This window comes from Medicago truncatula, chromosome 3, assembly GCF_003473485.1.
Source record: "Medicago truncatula cultivar Jemalong A17 chromosome 3, MtrunA17r5.0-ANR, whole genome shotgun sequence".
Taxonomy (NCBI): Eukaryota; Viridiplantae; Streptophyta; class Magnoliopsida; order Fabales; family Fabaceae; genus Medicago; species Medicago truncatula.
Window position 1 is genome coordinate 21,089,241 of NC_053044.1, and position 25,062 is coordinate 21,114,302.

Genomic DNA, 25,062 nt, shown 5'->3' on the forward strand with positions numbered 1-25,062 from the left:
TACATCATGGGTATTAGATATTGGATCTGGTTCTCATATTTGTACTGATGTGCAGGGCCTGAGAAAGAGTAGAGCATTGGCAAAAGGCGAGGTCGATCTTAGAGTTGGCAATGGAGCAAAGGTTGCTGCTTTAGCTGTTGGAATTTATGTATTGACCTTACCTAGTGGTCTTTTACTTAATTTAGAAAACTGCTATTATGTACCTGTCATTAGCAGGAATATTATTTCAATTTCTTGTTTGGACAAGGCTGATTTTTATTTTACAATAAAGAACAAATGTTGTTCTGTTTATTTGGATAATATTCTTTATGCTAACGCAAATTTGAGTAATGGACTTTATGTCCTAGATCTTGATATGCCTATCTATAACATTAACGCTAAAAGGTTGAAACCTAATGAGTTGAATCCAACTTACCTTTGGCATTGTCGTTTAGGCCATATAAATGAAAATCACATTTCCAAACTCCATAAAGATGGACTTTTGGATTCTTTTGATTTTGAATCAAATGAAACATGTCGATCTTGTTTATTGGGAAAAATGACAAAAGCTCCATTTATCGGTCAAGGTGAAAGGGCTAGTGATCTTTTAGGTCTCATACATACTGATGTGTGTGGACTCCTAAACATAACTGCTAGAGGAGGGTTTCACTACTTCATTACATTCACTGATGACTTTAGTAGATTTGGATATGTGTATCTAATGAAACATAAATCTGAATCATTTACTTTATTCAAGGAATTTCAAAATGAAGTAGAAAATCAACTAGGCAAGAAAATCAAAAGAATGTGGGATATTGTCCCAACTCACACCTCCTGGAACACCACAATGGAACGGTGTTTCTGAAAGGAGAAATCGAACCTTGTTAGACATGGTCCGATCTATGATGAGTCATGCTGAACTTCCAAACTCCTTATGGGGATACGCCTTATTAACTGCAGCATATACACTTAACCGAGTTCCATCTAAAGCGGTAGAAAAGACACCATATGTGATATGGAATAGTTGAAAACCCAATGTGGGACATTTTAAGATTTGGGGTTGTGAAGCTTATATAAAACGACTTATGTCTACTAAGCTTGAACAAAAATTTGATAAATGTTTCTTTGTGGGATATCCTAAAGAAACTAGGGGATACTACTTTTACAAACCTTCTGAAGGCACAATTGTTGTTGCCAGAAATGGAGTCTTCCTTGAGAAGGATTTTGTCTCCAAAAGAATCAGTGGGAGAAAAGTAGATCTTGAAGAAATTCAAGACCCACAGAGTAATGAAATACCGATAGAGGAACAGGGACAGGATACACAAACTGTTATGACAGAAAATCGTATTCTAGTAACACAAGAACCACGTAGGTCTACCAGGATACGTCAAGAACCCGAGAGATATGGATATCTCATATCACAATAGGGTGATGTATTGCTCATGGACCAAGATGAGCCTGTGACTTACACGGAGGCCATTACTGGCCCCAAATCTGAGAAGTGGCTTGAAGCCATGAAATCTGAAATGGATTCCATATACACAAATCAAGTTTGGAAACTTGATTGATGCACCTGAAGGAATTAATCCTATAGGATTGTTATCACGATTTTGGGGTATCAAGTCATTAATTAGGCTTGAACCTTTCAATCTTTGATATTCTCTATTTTTTCTTGGGAAGGGCAAAATTGAGAAAACCCTTAGAAATTCTAAGTTCGGGGGTCGTTTTCGTTACAGGAAGGTGTTAGGCACCCGCAACGACTATAATACTCTATAGGAACCGTTTTCCTAGTTTTATGTCTACGCTTTATTTTTAATGCTATTTATAAAAAAAGAAGTTGTTTATTTAGGTTAAGAATGGAGGGAGAAAATGTTTGAGATTTGATTTTATTGGACTTGGAGAGGTTTTGACCTCTTGCCTACATACCCTTTTAAGGGATCAAAATTCCATGTAGTTCTCTTATTAAAGTAGTGAAAGAGGTCGTAAAGGCATGAGAAAAAGTAGTGAAGAGTTGGTTCAATTATTAAAGAGAAAATGTCTAAGTAGAAGTTAGGATTCATTGAGGTTTTGATTAAGAAAATAAAAGAAAATACAATGGAGTTTTGACTCCAAGGTTTATTGGGAAAAGATTTGAGTGAAGGAATTAGCTTGTTTTGAAAAAATTAGTATTTTTCCAAGTATCGCGTTTCCTAAACATACATCTAAAGCGGTAAACATACAACGTGTGTGCGTGTCGGTGCTTGTGTCAGTGTACATCACTATAGAGAGTCCATTGTCCTTTACATTTGCCCTAATTTACATTCTATGATCTTGCAAGAATTTAAAAGGAAATTAAACTACCTAAGATTACATGTCCATTTGACATAGAAATTGAAAGATAAAATGCCTAAACTACAAAAATGAAGATCAAGTGATAAGATGCTCATGAAATGGATGAAACATGAAATGGAATGGTTAGTAGTATAAGGCATAAAATGGTAAGAAAAAAGTAAGCAATTGAATATGAGATAAAATGGCAAAATGACGACAATAACCAAAATACAAAAGGAAACACATTACTTGAAACACAAGAAATTAACAAATCACATCTAAAACAGTAAAACAAACACATGATCAGAGGCATATTCATCACAAGATTGCATATTAATCACTCATATCATATATCAAAATATTATGAACAAAAATGTGGCAAAAATTGCACAAAATTCTACTAAAAAAGAAGAAAAACAATCAAAAAAATACACATATATTTTTATCAATTTTTGACATGTAAAAACAACACAAAAATGTCAAAAATGTATCAACAAACACATAGAAATTTTTAAAAAAAAATAAAGCAAGCAGGAGGTCCACATAGCAAGAAACAAGGTGTCAATAGCAAGAAAAATAACAAAAACGCAACAAAACCAAAAGGAAAAAGCCCAAGCCCAGACCTAAAAGATCCGGATGCACAGGAACCACAGGATTGATCCAGGAGATCAAACCCTAGATCCAACGGCCAGGAATGAAGGGGATTGGACCGGTCTTGGACCGGTTCGGTTCACTGGCCTATAAAAGGAGGCGCGCCGGTTTTATTTCATTTGCCAACTTCATTTCTCTCTCTAACTCTCTCGTTCTCTCACTAGCCTCTCACTTCCTCCGCCGGATTTATGGATGAACGGCCGGGGAAGATGAAGATCTGGCTGGAACCTTCATAGGTCCGCCGGAATCTTCATCTTCTCCGGTGAGATCTCCAGTTTCCGGCGACCTCTAAACTTACCAGAACTTCAAGATTTCTACATCAATCAACTCGCCTTTAAACCCTAAACACGAATCTAAAGCCAGAAATCACATGCAAGGCTTGAATCTTTGTAGATCTACATTTTTTTTACGGTTTTGAAAATATTTTTTAGGTTTTCAAATTTTTTGAAAGAAACTGATGAAACCCTAAGATCTACATTGATTCGTTCTCGTTGTTGTTCCTGAGAAAGAAAAGATGTGGTTTGAGTTTACCTGTGATTTTTCTGGAAAATTTCGAATCAAAGATTCTTCATAAATCTTCGATTTGATTTTGTTTGTTGATTTTTGCTTGAAATCGAAAATAAATCGATGTTGTTTGCTGGTTTGATTCCCTTTTTCTTCTTCACCGGTTTAGATCTTCATCTTCTTTCTCTCTTCTTCTTCCTCAAAAAGACTCTGCGATCGTGCTTGAGTTCGCCGCTTTCAGTGGTGAATTCGCACTTGAATTGCAGAGCAACACGATTCAATGATGAAGATTCTTTGATGAATCTCTGAGAATCGAAAAGAAACTGATGAATTTGTGATGAATTTGATTTCTGAAAAATTTTAGGGTTTGTGATTTTTCTGGTGGATTTCTGTTTTGATCCTAACTGACAAGAGAGAGAAGATCCTTCTCTGTTTGTGATGTGGCACGTAATGAATGGATCTCTGACACTGTGCACTATTTATAAGCTGCCAAGTGTGCCTTTGGACCAATGAAATGGTGACACCTGGACTTGTATGGCTCGGCCTTGGACTTGTTGTGACCTAGGGACCTTTATGCAAAAAAGTAAAATTGAGGACTAAACTGCAATTAATAATAATGGACTAAAAATGCAATTTTAAAAAGTTTTGGACTAAAGTGCAATTCTGGAAACTTGTTTGAGGGACCATAATGCAATTAAAAATAAAATTGAATTAAAATTGGTAAATTGGAAAAAAAAGTAAAGTGAAACCTAAAATAAAATCAACAAAAGGACTAAAATGAACCAATTACAAAAATGAGGTATTTTAAAATACCTCTATGTCGAAATTTTGATGGGAAAAGACCAAAATGCCCCTAGGGACTAAACTGACTCAGATGCAATTTTTGAAATGATTTTTTAAACAAAGACTCAACAGTGATTTGTAAAACAAGTTGAAAAGACTCAGAGACAAACACAGGGACTAAAATGGGTTCCATTGCAGGAAATGACCAAAATACCCTTCTTGTATGATTTTTTGCAAATATTTGAATTAAAATGCAAGAAAACAAAGCAATGTTTCAGAGAGTTTTCAAATGACTTGTAACACAAGAAAGGACACTTTGGACGGTTTTATGCAAGAAAATCACAGACAAAATCACAATTGAAAATACTTTGAGACAGAGACAGTAAAAGATGCAGATGAAACAAAGTAAAGGTTCAGAGTAAAACAACAGTAAATTGACAATTATCAGTAGTAGAAAATAAATTTGAATGAGTATTTTTAGGTCCAAAATCAGGGTATAACAAGGATGCAAGTGGGTTTTCAAAAAGAAAATTGACATGGATGGTAAGGTTAGTACCTACAAAGCGCGACTGGTTGCTAAAGGCTTCAAACAAATTCATGGTGTAGACTATGATGAAACCTTTTCACCAGTTGCAATGATTAAATCCATTCGGATCTTACTTGCTATCGCAGCATACCATGATTATGAAATCTGGCAAATGGATGTCAAAACTTCTTTCCTTAATGGAAATCTTCTTGAGGATGTGTACATGACACAACCTGAAGGATTTGGCGATCCTAAAGCAACCAAAAGGGTATGCAAATTGCAGCGTGTTGGAACAAAATGTGTTTCACAATGAACCTTATTGAGTTTTGATGATAACAAGGTATTAAAAATTGTCAATTGGTTATTACTAATAATTGTTCAAGTGTACAGGACCAAAGGCTACTAAAGTTATTTCAATAGGTCTTGGAAGAACAATGGAAAGAAAAAGAAATTCTGAGCATCTGAAGAAAACTGCTCCTGAAGCTGAAGTGCTTCTGAAGTAATGACGTCATCAGAAGCAGAAGGTCATCAGAAGCAAAAGTTTTCATCAGAAGCAATATCTTCACCAGAAGCTACGTTTGATCCTTTAATCAAACTGAAGATTCAAAGTAGCTGATTCTCAATTCAGTCTTATCCAAGAAGAACGAAGAATTGAAAGGGAGGTATCAACGGATATATGGATAGCACTGAGCACTTGTTTCTCGTTAATAGAGTTGACAAAGTACAAGTGTACAACCACTACCTCCACTACTCTGTTTTCTGTCTACGCTACAAGACAAGACAACAGCCATGCCTGCAGAAGTTGTACGTTCAAGATGGGAATGAATTTGAAGCTTATACTTCAAAGGACTACACCCAAATCAGGCAAAGGATTACTGGTGGATAATCAAAGGATTTCAAACGACTCTTTAGACGTGCTGATTATCTCAACGTCTCTTTCACACCTCTATATAAAGGAGTGAAGACTTGAAGATAAAACATAGAGATACATAAGTTCAAAAGCGCCAAAACTCTGTCAATTTGATTCTACAAAGCACACTGAATTTCTGCACTGATTTGATACATCTTAGAAATTCTAAGTCTAGAGTCTTTATTGTATTGTATTGTGAACACCACTGATTGTATATCAAGTGTTCAACTCAAACTCAATTCTCTGTATTTTTGTTTGATTAGAAGTCTCTTGCCTGCGTGCTTGAGCATTAGAAGTCTCTTGCTTAGTGCTTGAGCATTGGAAGACTCTTGCGTGTGTGCTTGAGCAATTTTTGTGAAGTCTCATACTTAGAAAGTATTGAGCAGTTGTAATTTTGTGATTATAGTGAAATCTCCTTGGAAGTGCAAGGGGGACTGGACTACTTCCGTGTTGTGGAAGGAACCAGGATAACTGCTTGTGTCTTTGTCTTTCTTTTCTCTGCTCTGTTCTTTTCCGCTGCAATCTGACTCTGATCATTTCATCAAAAGCACTCAAACTGCTTCTGAAGTTTTATCAGAAGAAGTATTTTTTAAGAGAAAAAGAAAACACAATTCAACCCACCCCCCCTTCTTGTGTTTTTCACCTTCAATTGGTATCAGAGCTTGCTCTGTTATCACAGCACTTAACCGTGTTACAGTTCAAGATCTATTAGAAAAACATGTCTGGAGATGAGGAATCAGTTACTACAAAATACACAAGTGTCAAGCATGACTATGATACTGCTGACAAGAAAACAGACTCTGGAAAAGCTCCAAAGTTTAATGGAGATCCAGAAGAGTTTTTATGGTGGAAAACAAATATGTACAGCTTTATCATGGGATTGGATGAAGAGTTATGGGACATACTGGAAGATGGAGTTGATGATCTGGATTTAGATGAAGAAGGAGCTGCTATAGACAGAAGAAAACATACTCCTGCTCAGAAGAAGCTTTATAAGAAACACCACAAGATAAGAGGAATCATTGTGGCTTCTATACCTCGCACCGAATACATGAAGATGAGTGACAAATCTACTGCGAAGGCTATGTTTGCTTCTCTATGTGCAAACTTTGAAGGCAGCAAGAAGGTAAAAGAGGCTAAAGCTTTGATGCTAGTTCATCAGTATGAACTTTTCAGAATGAAGGATGATGAGAGCATAGAAGAAATGTACTCAAGATTTCAAACTTTAGTTTCTGGATTGCAAATACTGAAGAAAAGCTATGTTGCTTCTGATCATGTTAGTAAGATTTTGAGAAGCTTACCTTCAAGATGGAGACCCAAAGTAACTGCTATTGAGGAAGCTAAGGATCTAAATACTTTAAGTGTTGAAGATCTTGTTAGCTCACTCAAAGTGCATGAAATGAGTTTAAATGAGCATGAAACCTCTAAGAAGAGTAAATCCATTGCTTTACCATCTAAAGGAAAGACTTCAAAATCTTCCAAAGCCTACAAAGCCAGTGAATCTGAAGAAGAATCACCTGATGGAGATTCTGATGAGGATCAATCTGTAAAGATGGCCATGCTGTCCAACAAGCTTGAGTATTTGGCAAGGAAGCAGAAGAAATTTTTGAGCAAGAGAGGTAGCTACAAGAACTCCAAGAAAGAAGATCAGAAGGGATGCTTCAATTGTAAGAAGCCTGGTCATTTCATTGCTGATTGCCCTGATCTTCAGAAGGAGAATTTTAAAGGCAAATCCAAGAAATCAAGCTTCAGCTCCAGTAAATTCAGAAAGCAAATCAAAAAGAGCTTGATGGCGACCTGGGAAGATTTGGATAGTGAATCTGGTTCTGATAAAGAAGAAGCTGATGATGATGCTAAGGCAGCCATGGGGTTAGTGGCAACAGTATCATCAGAAGCAGTATCAGAAGCTGAATCAGATTCAGAAGATGAAAATGAGGTACATTCCAAAATTCCTAGACAAGCACTTGTTGATTCTCTAAAAGAACTTTTATCACTGTTTGAACACAGAACCAATAAGTTGACAGATTTAAAAGAAAAATATGTTGATTTGATGAAACAACAAAAGACAACTCTATTGGAACTGAAAGCTTCTGAAGAAGAACTCAAAGGGTTTAACCTCATATCAACAACATATGAAGAAAGACTCAAGATTCTTTGTCAGAAGCTACAAGAAAAATATGATAAAGGTTCAGGCAATAAACATGAGATCGCCTTGGATGATTTTATTATGGCTGGAATAGACAGAAGCAAAGTTGCTTCTATGATCTACAACACATACAAGAACAAAGGCAAAGGGATTGGATATTCTGAGGAGAAATCCAAAGAATACAGTCTCAAGAGCTACTGTGATTGTATCAAGGATGGATTGAAATCCACCTTTGTGCCTGAAGGTACAAATGCTGTAACTGCTGTTCAGTCAGAACCTGAAGCTTCTGGTTCACAGGCTAAGCTCACATCAAAGCCAGAAAACCTCAAGACCAAGGTTATGACAAAATCTGATCCTAAGAGTCAAAAGATTAAAATTCTGAAAAGATCAGAACCTGTTCATCAGAATCTGATTAAACCAGAATCTAAAATCCCAAAACAAAAGGATCAGAAGAATAAAGCAGTTACTGCTTCTGAGAAAACAATACCAAAAGGTGTCAAACCTAAAGTATTGAATGATTAGAAGCCTTTCAGCATTCACCCTAAGGTACAAGGGAGGAAAGGTAAAACCTCCAAAACTAACCCAAAAGGACCCATGAAGATATGGGTACCTAAATCTGAATTGGCTAAAAATGCAGGTGTGCCTAAGGGCAAGAGAGAAACAAAGGTCATGGTACCTAGACAGCGGATGTTCAAGGCACGTGATTGGAGAGAAAGCTTTGTTCCTTACCCTTACAATGAAAGATGGAGGAGAAGTGAAGTTTGGTGGCAACCAAACTGGAAAAATCATTGGTACAGGTACTATTGGTAATTCCTCCATCTCAATTAATAATGTGTGGCTAGTAGATGGTCTGAAGCATAACCTATTGAGCATTAGTCAATTTTGTGACAATGGGTATGATGTAATGTTCAGTAAGACCAACTGCACACTAGTCAACAAGGATGACAAATCCATTACATTCAAGGGAAAGAGAGTTGAGAATGTCTATAAAATAAATTTCTCTGATCTGGCTGATCAGAAGGTAGTTTGCCTTCTGTCAATGAATGATAAAAAATGGGTATGGCATAAAAGGTTGGGACATGCTAATTGGAGATTAATTTCTAAAATTAGCAAGTTACAACTGGTCAAAGGATTGCCTAACATTGATTATCATTCAGATGCACTTTGTGGTGCATGTCAGAAAGGGAAAATTGTGAAAAGTACTTTCAAATCTAAAGACATTGTATCAACCTCCAGACCCTTAGAATTACTCCATATTGATCTTTTTGGTCCAGTTAATACTGCATCTTTATATGGAAGTAAATATGGATTAGTCATTGTTGATGACTACAGCAGATGGACTTGGGTAAAATTCATTAAAAGTAAAGACTATGCATGTGAAGTGTTTAGCAGCTTCTGCACACAAATACAATCTGAAAAAGAATTGAAAATTTTGAAAGTCAGAAGTGATCATGGTGGAGAATTTGAAAATGAGCCATTTGAACTTTTTTGTGAAAAACATGGGATACTCCATGAATTTTCTTCTCCTAGAACTCCACAACAAAATGGGGTTGTAGAGAGAAAGAACAGAACCTTACAAGAAATGGCCAGAACCATGATCCATGAAAACAACTTAGCTAAACATTTCTGGGCAGAAGCAGTTAATACTTCATGTTATATTCAAAATAGGATCTATATCAGACCTATGTTGGAGAAAACAGCATATGAACTCTTTAAGGGAAGAAGACCCAATATCTCTTACTTTCATCAGTTTGGATGTACTTGTTACATCTTAAACACTAAAGACTATCTGAAGAAATTTGATGCCAAGGCTCAAAGAGGAATCTTTTTAGGTTACTCTGAAAGGTCAAAGGCGTACAGAGTGTATAATTCAGAAACACATTGTGTTGAAGAATCTATGCACGTAAAATTTGATGATAGAGAGTCTGGAAGTAAAACTCCAGAGCAAAGTGAAAGTAATGCAGGTACAACTGATTCTGAAGATGCATCAGAATCTGATCAACCTTCTGATTCTGAAAAGTATTCAGAAGTTGAATCTAGTCCAGAAGCTGAAATCACTCCACAAGCTGAGTCTAATTCAGAAGCAGAACCTAGTCCAATAGTACAGAATGAAAGTGCTTCTGAGGATATTCAAGATAACACTCAGCAGGTTATTCAACCTAAATTCAAGCACAAATCTTCACATCCTAAGGAGCTAATCATTGGAAGCAAAGATAGTCCTAGAAGAACAAGATCACATTTCAGACAAGAAGAGTCATTAATAGGATTGCTTTCAATAATTGAGCCTAAAACTGTTGAAGAAGCTCTCTCAGATGATGGATGGATATTAGCTATGCAAGAAGAGCTAAATCAATTTCAAAGGAATGATGTGTGGGATCTGGTACCCAAACCTTTTCAGAAGAACATTATTGGAACAAAATGGGTATTCAGAAACAAGCTGAATGAACAAGGAGAAGTAACCAGAAACAAAGCCAGACTTGTTGCTCAAGGCTACAGTCAACAAGAAGGCATTGATTACACTGAAACATTTGCTCCAGTTGCAAGATTGGAAGCAATCAGGTTACTTCTATCCTACGCAATTAATCATGACATAATATTATATCAAATGGATGTTAAAAGTGCCTTTCTTAATGGTGTCATTGAAGAAGAAGTGTATGTTAAACAACCTCCTGGGTTTGAGGATCTTAAGCATCCTGACCATGTCTATAAACTTAAGAAATCACTATATGGCTTGAAACAAGCTCCCAGAGCTTGGTATGATAGACTAAGTAATTTCTTAATTAAAAATGATTTTGAAAGAGGACAAGTTGACACAACACTTTTCAGAAGGACTCTTAAGAAAGACATTTTGATTGTACAAATATATGTTGATGATATAATATTTGGTTCTACTAATGCATCTCTTTGCAAAGAATTTTCTAAGTTGATGCAGGATGAATTTGAAATGAGTATGATGGGAGAATTGAAGTTCTTTCTTGGAATTCAAATCAACCAAAGTAAAGAAGGAGTATATGTTCATCAAACAAAATATACAAAAGAGCTTCTGAAGAAGTTCAAGCTAGAAGATTGTAAAGTGATGAACACTCCAATGCATCCAACCTGCACCTTAAGCAAAGAAGATACTGGAACAGTAGTAGACCAGAAGCTATACAGAGGTATGATTGGTTCTCTGTTATACCTCACTGCATCTAGACCTGATATTTTATTCAGTGTATGCTTGTGTGCAAGATTTCAATCAGATCCTAGAGAATCTCATTTAACTACAGTTAAGAGAATCTTCAGGTATCTGAAAGGAACAACTAATCTTGGACTCCTGTATAGGAAATACCTAGATTATAAGTTGATTGGATTCTGTGATGCTGATTATGCTGGTGACAGGATTGAAAGAAAATCAACCAGTGGAAATTGTCAATTCCTGGGAGAGAATCTGATATCATGGGCAAGCAAAAGACAAGCAACCATTGCTATGTCTACAGCAGAAGCAGAATACATTTCAGCTGTAAGTTGTTGCACACACTACTTTGGATGAAACATCAGTTGGAAGACTATCAGATTAATGCTAACAGTATTCCCATCTTTTGTGATAATACTGCTGCTATTTGTTTGTCAAAGAATCCAATTCTACATTCAAGAGCCAAGCATATTGAAATCAAACACCATTTTATCAGAGACTATGTTCAAAAAGGGATTTTAGATATACAATTCATTCATACTGAACATCAATGGGCTGATATATTTACAAAACCTTTATCTGTTGAAAGATTTGATTTTATTAAGAAAAGTTTGAACATGCATTTTGTGTCTGATTGAAAAATTGCTTGCCTCTGAATAAGAAGTTTGGTTCTGAAGTCTATTCAGAAGCATCTGGTCCATCAGAAGCTCTTAACTGAGGTTCTAAGGAAAATGTGCTTCTGAAGATGACGTCAGCACTAAAACTTCAGAAGCGGTATTCTTTGCTTCTGAATAGCGTGGTTAGTGGGAACGTTGGCAGTTACTTTTTGTAACAGCTGTCCCATTACCCAAAAGGTAGTTTTCTGAAGAGTCTCTGACTTGGTCTATTTGTATTGGAGTATAACAAAAAGGGCAATGATGTTTTATTTGCTTTTAAACATACTAACACGCGCCCCCAATTTGTCATTAATGCTATGTTTGTTTGTCTCTTCTGAATTGCAAACGTTTTACTTAAAAACACTAAGTCAATTCACACACTACTCACTTCACAACAAACACTTTCTATTTTCTTCTCAACCCTCTGCGAAGTAAGCGCATTCTCTCTCCCTCTCATAACACCTTAGAACCCTAAAACTCCTTCAAATCAATGGAAAGCTCAAGTTCTGCTGGTGGTTCATCTTCAAATATGGAAATAGATACTCCGGCTTATGAGATTAAAGGAAGAACCATGTCTATTGAAGAATGGGAGTTAATCATTCAAGCAGAAAATCCAGTGGATTTCGCCTCCTTAACACACCATGGATGCGACCTAGTAAGGTTCTACAAGAAACAAAAGCTGATGGGTTACTTCAGTCTTCTCAATGGTCCAACGTATGAAGTTTTGGTCAGACAATTCTGGGTAAGGGCTTCAATCTTTGACATTGATGCTGCTAGACAGGAAGAAGCTCAACTGATTCTGGTTGATCCTACTCTGAAGGGAAAAACCAGAGAAGAAATGGGTCTACTCTCCTTCACTGGTACAGAGATAAGATCAAATGTCATGGGTATTCCTGTAACCATAAATGAGCAGGTTATTGCTCAAGCCATGGGAAGGGATACCTCTGGCAAGTACTTTGGAGAAGAGATTCCTAATCCAAGAACCAGCTCTTGGAAGGAAATTGTCAATGAAACCATTTATGGGTCTAAGGTTGCTCAATCATACAACACCTTAAGCATGGAGAAGAAGTTGCTGCTGAAGATTCAAACTGAGAACATCTTTCCCAAAGGTGGAGGAAGTGATCAACCTTCACTTGGACACAAGGTTTTTCTGCATCACACCATCACTCAAGAAACCACGATGAATGTTCCCAAGTACATGTTCAAGTACATGATCAAGGAACTAAAGAAGAGTCAGATGGAGAACAGGAAGTTTGTTCCTTATGGAAGGCTGCTCTCTGTAATCTTTCAAGAAGGAGGAATACTAAGTGCCTTGAAGGATGTTGGCATTTATGATAACCAGAAGCTGGGAGCAGTCACTGGGAAGATAATCAATGCATCAACTCTTGTGAAGATGAAATTGATTCCAGCAAATGCTTACAAGAAACTAGAATTTGATATGCATGAATCTGATGCCATATCTGATCTAGTCACTCATCACATCCCTATCTGCAAAAAGGATCCCCTGGATGTGCAAAGGGCTTACATCTTGGACTTCTACAAAACTTACAAGAAGAAGATAAGCTTGAAAGATGTTGCTGAGGAGATGTATGGTGGTGATTTGCCTGTGGCCAAAGGCAGAAAGTCAAAGAAGAAGCAGATCACCAAGGAAGAATATCTTGCTGATGATGCTACTGAGAAGGGTGCTCAGAAGCATCAGAAAGCTAAGAAGGAAAAATCAGTATTGTCCACTATTCAAGAGGAAGTGGAGAACTTGGATGAAGTCCCAATCATCAGGAAAAGGACAAGGAGTGCTCAAGAAACAGCAGAACAGCTTGCTTCTGAACAACCTGCTTCTGAACAAGCTGCGTCTGAAGAACCTCAGAGTCCTAAGAAGAAAAGAGAAGCTGCTCTTCAAACCATTAAAAGGAAGAGATCTTCAAGAAATCTGAAGACAGCTGAAGGACGCAGGGAGGAAATGTTGGAAGAGCTGCAAGAAAACTGGGAAGAAGACTCAAGTCCCAAGAAAGCAAAAAGGACTATAAATACTGAGACTATAGTCATGCCTAGTTTTGAAGCTTCTGAGGAACTAAAGCAATATGCTAGGGAGTATTCTGCATCCAAGATAGCAGAGAGGAAACGGATGAAGGAACTGTATGAGAAGCAAAGGGATGAGCGTCTCAAGGCTGCAGGGTATGTGCCTACTCCTGACATTGCTGCTTTAGCATCTGAGTTAGAGCAAGAAACTGTTCAGTATGGAGCAACTCTGCTATCACAAGCCTTGAAGAATAAGCAAGCTTCAGGAGCTACTTCTTCAGAACCGGTTTCAAAAGCTCCAGAAGCAGTTCATCCAGAAGCTCAATCTTCAGGTATTTCATCCAAAACTGATATCTATACTCAGATTCCTTCTCTACCCTCTTCACCCTCATCATCATCAACTGAATCAGATGACCAACCCCTCAGCCAACCGACAAACTTCTAAAAACCAAACCTACCAAACTAACAGACTTTGGAACACTTGACTATGAGCAAACTCAAATAGAATTTTCTAAGAATAGGATTAAACTCTGTGAGAAATTCAATTTGCCTGCTACTCATCCACTTTATCCAGAAATTCCAGAACCTGTTAGTGTACAACACCCTCAACCCAACCAAAAACCTAACCAAACAAACCCACAAAATGACCAAACTCCACAAAGAGCCTCTGAAGTAGTTTCAGAAGCAACTACTTCAGAAATCCCCCAACAACAAGAATCCTCAACCCTTCACAATCTAGAAAAACATTTAGGTGGTGAAATGCAACCTACACCTACAAAGGCCTCTAAGACAGTCCCTGGAAAGACTGTTTTAGAAAACCAACAAACAGAAACTCAAACTGTTCCTGAGCAAACTGTTCCTGAACAAACTGTTCCTGAACAAGCTGCTTCTGAACAAGTTGCTTCTGACCATCAAACAACAGACCAACAACAAACAGCTTCTGACCATCAAACAACAGAACAACAACAACAACCAGAACCACCAATAATTGACCTAACCTCTTCTGACCAACAAACAGCCTCAAATAAACCTTCTACATCTCAAACACCTATCCCAGACACCATCCTAGAATCTGAGTATATAGATGAACAGCTAATCAGGCTTAGTGATGAGATTCAGACACTGATTCTTCGCAGAACAGTTCCTGTACCTCCTATTCACTATCTTGATCAGTGGATGGATCTGAAGAAGAGTTTTGATGAGCTGCTGGATCAGCTAAGCTCTAAGTGTGTCTCATCTCACTCTGCCATGCTGCAAAAGATGTTGGATGATATGCATGAAGCAGCTAAAGTGAAAGAGCTGAATTATGTGCCTCTGCTGGACATCACTCCTTTCTATCCAAAAGAAGGGTACATCACAAGGGATGCAAGAATTCATGCTGGGTTTAAAAGAAGAATGAGAGAAAAGGATGAGCTACTTAAGAAGAAGGATGAGCAAATTAAGTATCTTTTGGAACAGATGTACAAGCAAGCCCAACCTTAGTTGCACACCCATTTATTCTTTGCTTGTTTTAGTCTTTGTTCTAAGTACTTTAGTTGCCTTGCATTTGTATCTTAACTTTTCTATATATATATTATCATTGTTTCTGGATCTTGTGTTTTTCACCTTCAATATGTTTTACAAGCTTTAACTCTGATGATATTTACTGTTTTTAATGCTGTTTGCTCTGATATACTGTATTTTTAAGGGTTATATGTTTATTGCTCTGATACTCTTTCTTTTGTTTTTATTCTTTTTGTTGATGACAAAAGGGGGAGTAAATGTATAGTATTTTAAGGCACTGAGCCCCACTATAACCACTTCTAAACTTTTTTAAATACTTCTGATATTATTATGAGTATTTTATTGAAATTTAATTAATAAGAATAGAACTCAGGGGGAGCTTACAAACCTCACCTTAAAGATCTATTAGACTCAGGGGGAGCTTACAAACCTCTATCCCAGTGGTCAACTTATTAATTAGATCAACAACAATTGAACTTTTTAAATACTATTGTTTGTCATCATCAAAAAGGGGGAGATTGTTGGAACAAAATGTGTTTCACAATGAACCTTATTAAGTTTTGATGATAACAAGGTATTAAAAATTGTCAATTGGTTATTACTAATAATTGTTCAAGTGTACAGGACCAAAGGCTACTCAAGTTATTTCAATAGGTCTTGGAAGAACAATGGAAAGAAAAAGAAATTCTGAGCATCTGAAGAAAACTGCTCCTGAAGCTGAAGTGCTTCTGAAGTAATGACGTCATCAGAAGCAGAAGGTCATCAGAAGCAAAAGTTTTCATCAGAAGCAATATCTTCACCAGAAGCTACGTTTGATCCTTTAATCAAACTGAAGATTCAAAGTAGCTGATTCTCAATTCAGTCTTATCCAAGAAGAACGAAGAATTGAAAGGGAGGTATCAACGGATATATGGATAGCACTGAGCACTTGTCTCTCGTTAATAGAGTTGACAAAGTACAAGTGTACAACCACTACCTCCACTACTCTGTTTTCTGTCTACGCTACAAGACAAGACAACAGCCATGCCTGCAGAAGTTGTACGTTCAAGATGGGAATGAATTTGAAGCTTATACTTCAAAGGACTACACCCAAATCAGGCAAAGGATTACTGGTGGATAATCAAAGGATTTCAAACGACTCTTTAGACGTGCTGATTATCTCAACGTCTCTTTCACACCTCTATATAAAGGAGTGAAGACTTGAAGATAAAACATAGAGATACATAAGTTCAAAAGCGCCAAAACTCTGTCAATTTGATTCTACAAAGCACACTGAATTTCTATACTGATTTGATACATCTTAGAAATTCAAAGTCTAGAGTCTTTATTGTATTGTATTGTGAACACCACTGATTGTATATCAAGTGTTCAACTCAAACTCAATTCTCTGTATTTTTGTTTGATTAGAAGTCTCTTGCCTGCGTGCTTGAGCATTAGAAGTCTCTTGCTTAGTGCTTGAGCATTGGAAGACTCTTGCGTGTGTGCTTGAGCAATTTTTGTGAAGTCTCATACTTAGAAAGTATTGAGCAGTTGTAATCTTTGTGATTATAGTGAAATCTCCTTGGAAGTGCAAGGGGGACTGGACTACTTCCGTGTTGTGGAAGGAACCAGGATAACTGCTTGTATCTTTGTCTTTCTTTTCTCTGCTCTGTTCTTTTCCGCTGCAATCTGACTCTGATCATTTCATCAGAAACACTCAAACTGCTTCTGAAGTTTTATCAGAAGAAGTATTTTTTAAGAGAAAAAGAAAACACAATTCAACCCCCCCCCCCCCCCCTTCTTGTGTTTTTCACTTTCACAGCGATCAATCTATGGATTGAAGCAAGCTTCTAGAAGTTGGAATCTTCGTTTTGATGAAACTGTACAACAATATGGATTCATTAAAAATGAAGACGAGCCTTGTGTTTAGAAGAAGGTTAGTGGGAGCATAGTTTCATTTCTGATTTTATATGTGGATGACATATTATTAATCGGAAATGACATCCCTACATTACAAGAAATCAAAACTTGGTTAGGGAAATGCTTTTCTATGAAAGACTTAGGTGAAGCCTCCTATATATTAGGAATCAGGATCTATAGAGATTGATCACAAAGATTGCTTGGCTTAAGTCAGGGTACATATATAGACAAAGTCCTGAGACGTTTCAATATGCATGATTCCAAGAAAGGATTCATCCCTATGTCGTCGCAAATAAATCTATCAAAGACTCAATCCCCTTCGACTAATGAAGAAAGGGATCGAATGCGTGATATTCCATATGCTTCAGCAATTGGGTCAATCATGTATGCTATGATATGTACTCGACCAGATGTCTTGTATGCTTTAAGTGCTACGAGCAGATACTAGTCTAATCCAGGCAACGATCATTGGATTGCTGTCAAGAATATCCTTAAGTACTTGAGAAGAACTAAGGATACTTTCTTGATCTATGGAGGTCAAGAAGAGCTCTCTGTAATTGGTTACACTGATGCTAGTTTTCAGACAGATCATGATGACTTTAAATCGCAATCTGGATATGTGTTTTGCTTAAATGGCGGTGCTGTGAGCTGGAAAAGTTTAAAGCAAGAAACAGTCGCTGATTCTACAACTGAAGCCGAGTATATTGCTGCAACCAATGCCGCAAAGGAAGCTGTTTGGATTAAGAAATTCATTTATGATCTTGGAATAGTTCCAAGTATTGTGGATCCCATTGAATTACTATGTGATAACAATGGAGCAATCGCACAAGCCAAAGAATCTAGATCTCACCAGAAATCCAAACAAATACAAAGGCGTTATCATCTTATTCGAGAGATTATCGAAAGAGGAGATGTTAAAATATGCAAAGTACCAACATTAGACAATGTTGCTGATCCACTTACTAAAGCTTTCGCCCAGCAGAAGCATGATGGTCATACTAGATCTATGGGTATTAGGTTTATGCCTAATTGGCTCTAGTGCTAGTGGGAGATTGTTGGTGTAAGCCCTAGAGGCCAATAGTTTATGATAAACCTATCTTATGTATCATGACTTTTATTATTGAATAATATATGACACTCTTTATCATATTTAGATAATGTTAATAAAGTCCTTAGAATAGATAGTTCGTGTAATAATATATTAAGTGTGACTTAATCATGAGATTACATTATCTTAAAGAATGCTATTCTTAAATGTATCCGTAGTCAAAGCTTTAATATGAATAAAGGATAATAATAAAGCGTCGAGAGTATTATGTATGTAGACTGATGACCGCATCTCATGGGTCATAGATATGAGATATCAAGTCTATACATAGATATAAATATTAGGAGTAATATTTATATTGGATTGACCCACCGTGAGAATACTACATAGTAAGTTATGAAATTGTCATAAGATATTCTCACAATGATAATAATGTATATCGCTCTTAGACCTGAAACCACTATGATCCCTAGATGTGGACTCAAGGGCTTTGTTGCCATTCTAACGTTGTCTGTAAAAGGATAATCATAATGTTGGTTGATGGGTACTTGATGAATCATGCTAAGGGGCATGGGTGTCCTAAATGGGATTTGACCCTCCTCATAAACAGGAGATATATCTTTAGGCCTCTTGATGAAATATGACTGTAAAACTGCATGGCCATGCCGAACTAAGTCAATATGAGATATTGGACTTATTCGTTATTCAGTATATTTCGGAATCAAGAAATATAATTATCGATCTATACAAGGGTGACAATACCTATGCCTTGAGATCAATAAAAGGTATCGAGACAAAGGAGTAATTGTACACATGAGTATTATCATGGAAAGGTTTCGTCAGATCACTTGACATTCTTGTCACTTGGGTAGCAATGATGTGTTGCTAGATACCGCTCATTGTTTATAATATTAAGATTTAATATTATTGCCAACGTGGCTAGAACCTATAGCGTCACACACAAAGAACAGTCAAAAGAGAAATATATAAGTACGACTTATATAAGGGGTGCGTTTAGTAAATAACGCTAATTAGTTAGCAAAATTACTAAACTCGTTATTGGGCTTAGGGAAGTCCAATAGTGGCTTCTGACTTGCATAGCACACAAGGAGTTCTATAAATAGAACCCTAGTGCTGAAGTTTGAGGTTACGCGTTTTGAAGAAACCCTAGCTCTCTGAAACTTCTGATTCCTTGGCTAGCACCGAGTTTTGGAGGAGCACTGTTCGTGTGGACTTGCTAGAGGCTTTAATGCTTGATGCTTGCTTTGCTGTGATCGTGATTCCGGTTTCCAGATTCCAGCTTTCAGTTTTCAGTTTCACACTTCGAGGTAACGATCGAATCACTGATTCATGTGTAATTCGTAATGATCCAAGGAAAGAAAATCGAATAATTTTCCGCTGCTTATTCTGTATTAAATCGATTTTCCTTCACAATGAACCAATGAGATCTTCTAGGTTCATAGATTTTAAATCTTTGGCCTGAGTAATTGCACTGACCATAGGTCTCCACATACTTGGAAGACATCTCAATATTTTTCTAATTCTATCATGAGTAGAATATGCCTTTCCAAGAGATCTCATCTCATTTACTATTGTAGCAAATCTAGCATACATCTCATCAATGGTTTCATTTTCACTCATTTCAAAGACTTCAAATTTTCTGACTCCAATGTCAATTCTAGTTTCTTTGACATGAGATGTACCCTCATGATGTATTTTCAAGATATCCCATACCTCTTTAGCATTCTTACATTCATCAACTCTTTCACTTTCTTCCATGGTTAGTGCACATGATAGAAAGAGTCTAGCTTTAGAGTTTAACAATACCTGAGCTTTTTCATCTGTACCATGCACTCTTTTCTTTGACAGCTCCTTCTTTGGTTGTTGGAACAAAGTCTCCATCTGTGATGACTGTCCACATATCATTGTCTTGAGATCTGAGAAAGAGTTCCATCTTGCCTTTCCAGAAGTAGTAGTTTGATCAATCAAAAAGTGGCGGTCTGTTTAATGATCCTCCTTCAGCTATGTACTTGACTTTAGACATACTTCCTGAATCTTTTCTCTAACACTTGTTTAAGTGTTCAAACCCTTAGAACCTGGCTCTGATGCCAATTGAAGTAGATAAAATAGTCACAAGGAAGGGGGGTTTGAATTGTGACCCTTTAAAAATTATCCTGAAACTTAAAAGTGATTCTCAAGTAGTTTACTTGGAATAGTTAAGTTAACTTTCTAACTTCAGAACGTTCTGAAGTTCATACACAAAAACAGTTTAATAAAGTAAATGTGTAAGTGTGTGTTGTGTATACTATAATTAAAGAGTAAAGAGAAGAAGGAAAGAACACACAGAGAATTATAGTGGTTCTCCCAACGTGGGCTAGTCCACTCCTCACAATCTTGTGAGAGTTTCCACTATGGTGCTTGAGATAACCTCTCAAGTTCGGCACCTTACAATCTTTGTTCACCTGAACAATTACAATTTTGTATTCTCTAAGCCTCAGGAAGCTTGCACCTTGTTGCTAAGTTAACTACTTAGACTTTTACAACCTTTGCTCAAACTAACACTTTAGTACCTCTAAAGCTAGATGAGACTTTGTTACAACTTGTATGGAGGTTGAATGTTTGTGAATCAAACAAAAGAGAAAGAAGAAGTTATCTTTAAGATAACAGAGAGTATTGATTTGCACTAAGTAAATGAAAGCCTTAGAGATTGATCAATTTCAGTTTGCAAGAGCTTCAAACAAAATCAAGTTGTTTTCTTGTATGCTTTGCAATGGTGCAAGTTTTGCTAAGGCGTTGATCTCTATTTATAGAGTCTTTGGGCTCATATAGTCGTTGTAGGGTGTCCAATGGTCTTATGCCATGTGTCCTGGGTCCCACAAACTTTAACTTGAAATTCTGGGCAAACATTCTGATCTCTGATGAACATCAGAATGTTGTTATGTTCATGATGATCTTCATCTGGGTTCATCATGTATGAATGAACACATGAATTTCTAGGCGTGTCATATGCTTTTCATATGAATTTTTGGGTAACAATCAAGGTATGGGCTTTTCCACATACATCAGAATGTTCCTTCCCTAGATTTGCCTTGGGACCGGTGTAGGAAAAATCTAGTGGGATTATGCATCTTCATGCCCATGCTTTGAGGGATTGTGTGGTCCTTGTACTATACCAACTCCCATACGTGTCTATCTCTTGTTGATCAAGACAGATTTTCTTTTGCTTTTTCTTTTTGCTTTTCACCTACTGTACTGTTCATAAAGTAAGCATGTGCAGAGCTTGAATATTCTGACCATCAGAATGTTCCATCTGTTTTAGTTAGGATGATTTGTAAGACTACCATTTGATGTAATCAAATCCTAATAGTGAAACAATAATGAAGAGCAATGATTTTAACATCTAGGATGATATTCCCTTGTGGAATATTCTTAGTACATCAATGTTCATAGTCTTAAATGAACATTGAATAACCTCTTTGACATAATCCTTGTATATGCCTCTATTGTTTGATTGATCCATGCAAATGTACTTTCCTGGACATATACCCATGTCACATGTGCCTTGCATACCCATGTCACATGTGCCTTGCATGACCTTGATCAAAGTTCTTGAGACTCTTGGCTTGTATAGAACACCCTTCTGATCTCTGGTTGAACATTCTGAACTTCGAGCAACATTCTGATCTAACTTTCTGACCTCAGTGTTAGATCATGAATTCAAATGTCCTTTGATTTCTTGATTCTTGGTATGATTTAAACCTTGTTCCTGTCTTAGTAAAACACTCAAGAGCACAAGTTAAATACCAAGGAATTAATCAAAGTCCATTAATTCTCTAATCATATTGGTTTATTATCTTTAAAATTAATTTAGGGATTTTACCTCAACACATTCGTTAAATAATTAGTGAGTCAAAAGCTAATCAAATTGCCTTGATCTCCAAAAAATGACGTGACAGTTTTGTTACAAACTCTTAAATATGGTTACCTAATCTATTCTCACTCCATCAATTTTATGGTCAAAAAAATATGGTTTTGTTACAAAATCTGAAATGTGACCAAAACTGCACAATTAAAAATGGAAGTATCAAAATTGCGGTTTTGGGAAAAAAAAGAAAGGGGGGGGGGGGGATCAAAACTCATTTAATCCAAATCTAAATTTTCTTTTCTTCATTTTCTTATTGTTATTGTTAACCATAAGAAGCACTTCCAGTTTCTAGCATCTCTTCGGAATGAACTGCATTGCCTCCTTCAGGTATCACTTACATCTTCTGAATGTTTGGAAATTATAGATATATTCTGCTTCAATTTTGTTTGGTTGTGATGGTAGTTTATATATATCAAACGAGAGAAGAAGAAAGTACACAAGAAATAGACAATATTCATAGATAAAAGATCTAATAACAAAAGATAGTCTAATAACCAAGAGGGGCACTGAAAGTAGCCTTAGTTTCTAAAACTTGTGCCTCTTCTTGAATGATACTCTTCAAAACAGTCTCAGAGGTTGTCAGTTGATGCTTAAGATCTTCCACATGTTGACTTAAAATGTCTATTTTCAAACGCAACACTTCAACTTCTTTGGAGACTTGTTGGTTGGAATCCAACAGTTTTTGCAATGCATCTTGAGAGACTTTTATATCCGAAAACAAAGCACGTCTTTCAACACTATCCAACCAATCCTTATCAAAACCAAAGCTACGCAAATTGTGTAGTAGCTTAATGAATTCAGAGTGACTTGAACCTAACACATCCAGCACACTATGGGTTTGGAGGAATTGTAATAGCTCAGCACACTATGCATAACACTGTATCTAGTACTCAGTGAAGTGTCCCTTAAAAGAACTGATGGATACTTAACAAAGAAATCAGTCAACAAAGACAAATTCTTGTAATCCAAATAACTCTCGGAGACCAGTTGCTCAAGCTCCCATTTGACAATACAAGGAGAACTTGAATTTTCCACTATTTCAGAAGGGTTTAGTACATTAACCTCACCTGTGAATAAAAGCATAGTTGAGCCTCTCGAGAACCAAAACAAAATCATTAAATTAAATTAATGGAGAAAATACCTTCAAAAGGCAAAGGAAGTGTTTGAGATGTAAGAGGCAAAGGAATGCTGTTGGTAGGAGATGGCTTAGATTTTGAATCTCTAAAATCATCATCCTCAGGAAATTGTTCCTCAATAATTGAGCTTAATTGAATGAAAGCATTGTGATTTAGAGAAACTGAAATAGTGGAGAGAGAAGAGAGTTTAACTTCAAAATCAAAAGGGTTATGAGGTAACATAAGAAAATACATCCTAAGAGTCTTTACATTGGTCATTATTAGTCTTGGTAATTTTCTGAAAGCCTCTGACATCAACATCTTGTTCCTACACATATAGAAATAAACAAATGAATATAGTTCTACTGGAAATCTTAATATTGAAAATATATCTAAGTTTGGAAAAGCCCGGATTCATTTATAGGAAGATTAAAAATAGAAAACAAAGGAATCAATGTTAGAAAGCAAAAAAAACATGTTTGAAAGCTTGCTTACAGACTATAAACTCACCTGTGACGAACTGCCCAATTAATGAGCTGAGGGTGATGCTGCATCAGCATTAGTTAATGTATTTCTTTCTTCAACACGCTGCGTACAATTAAAAGTAAGTTTAATTTGGAAGTTTACTTCGATGCTTACATCAATAAAGTTTAAAAAGATATAAGAAAAATAGGGAAATGCCTTTGGTTTAAGAGCAACTAATTGTATAGGTGGCTCATTCCTTGTACCTAAAATGGTGGAAAAAGTTGCTGCTGCTGTTTTTTCTGACGTTGCACAGTATTGAATACTTTGGTTCTCTGATTCTTTCACAAACATTGTCACATGGAAATTATACTAAGTTGTAGTATACTTTTCAGAAGCACTTGAAATAAAATGTATTTCTTTAAATATTTCTTTTTAGCTTTAGATAAAAATAAGGCGGTACTATATTACATTATTTCCATGGAAAGCTTTGACGGTAGTATCTGTTTCTTCAAGTGAATGCTGTTGATTCATCAAATATTGATGATCCATTGATTGTTCATTTATGAACTCCTCTAACAAGAAAGAAGAAATATGATGTTGATCCATTGATTGTTCATTTATCAACTCCTGTAAATAGAAAGAACAGATGCATTAGTAATCTTGAGATATTAATTACATCCATTATTGAATAAGTATATATTTGGAGAGGAATATTGAAGTGAATTTGACACGGCCTTCATATTACTTCTGAATTTGTTGGTAATAACACTAATGATGGTATCTCTAAATCAAGAACATTTTCAACAAACGTGTGCTCTTCCTCTGGTGTTTCTATCATATATTTTTATCTGCAAATAAAAAAAAATTAGCATGTGTAATTAAAATACATTGTTTTTTTCTGATGGAAGCATTCAGGTGTGGTTAGCTTGAATAAATAGTTTGATATTCACCTGTGAAGAAGTCAAATTGTGTCCTAATGCTTTTCAATCCAAGATAACGATTTGGTCTTTTATCATTTTTCACGTCGCTTTTGCTCTTTTGGTACATTTGCATATGAATTTTCAAGCTTCAAATATATTGTTTTAATTTCTAGTGACCTCTCAGTTTTAAAATTTATGGTCTTTCACCTATGTTTACATTTGAATCTTAGATTTGAAGCTTGAAAATTCATGTGTGAATGGAACGAAGGGGAAAAAATTATGTACACAGAGATAAAAGCAAAAAAAAATGCATTTGAGTGAGTCCATGGCCCGTTGTATTTTCATTCCGATGTTGAAAGAGGTCAGGTATAGGATCCCATAGTTGGAAGCCTGTAGCTCCTCAGTATAGGCTCTTCACTGATTCCCTTGAGAAATGGGGTTTGAAGTGGATTCTACTCTTAAGGGATTTTGTTTCTACTGCCAAAGAAAGTAATGCATTTCAAGAGTTTCCGCAGAGCTGAAGTTTGTTTGAAT

The 25,062-nt window shown here is 36.4% G+C and overlaps 1 pseudogene; it reads left to right on the forward strand.

Annotated features, from left to right (window-relative positions):
- The first annotated feature begins 17,398 nt into the window (after nt 1–17,398).
- LOC120579544 (secreted RxLR effector protein 161-like) lies at nt 17,399–18,094 on the forward strand (annotated as a pseudogene).
- The last annotated feature ends 6,968 nt before the right edge of the window (nt 18,095–25,062 follow it).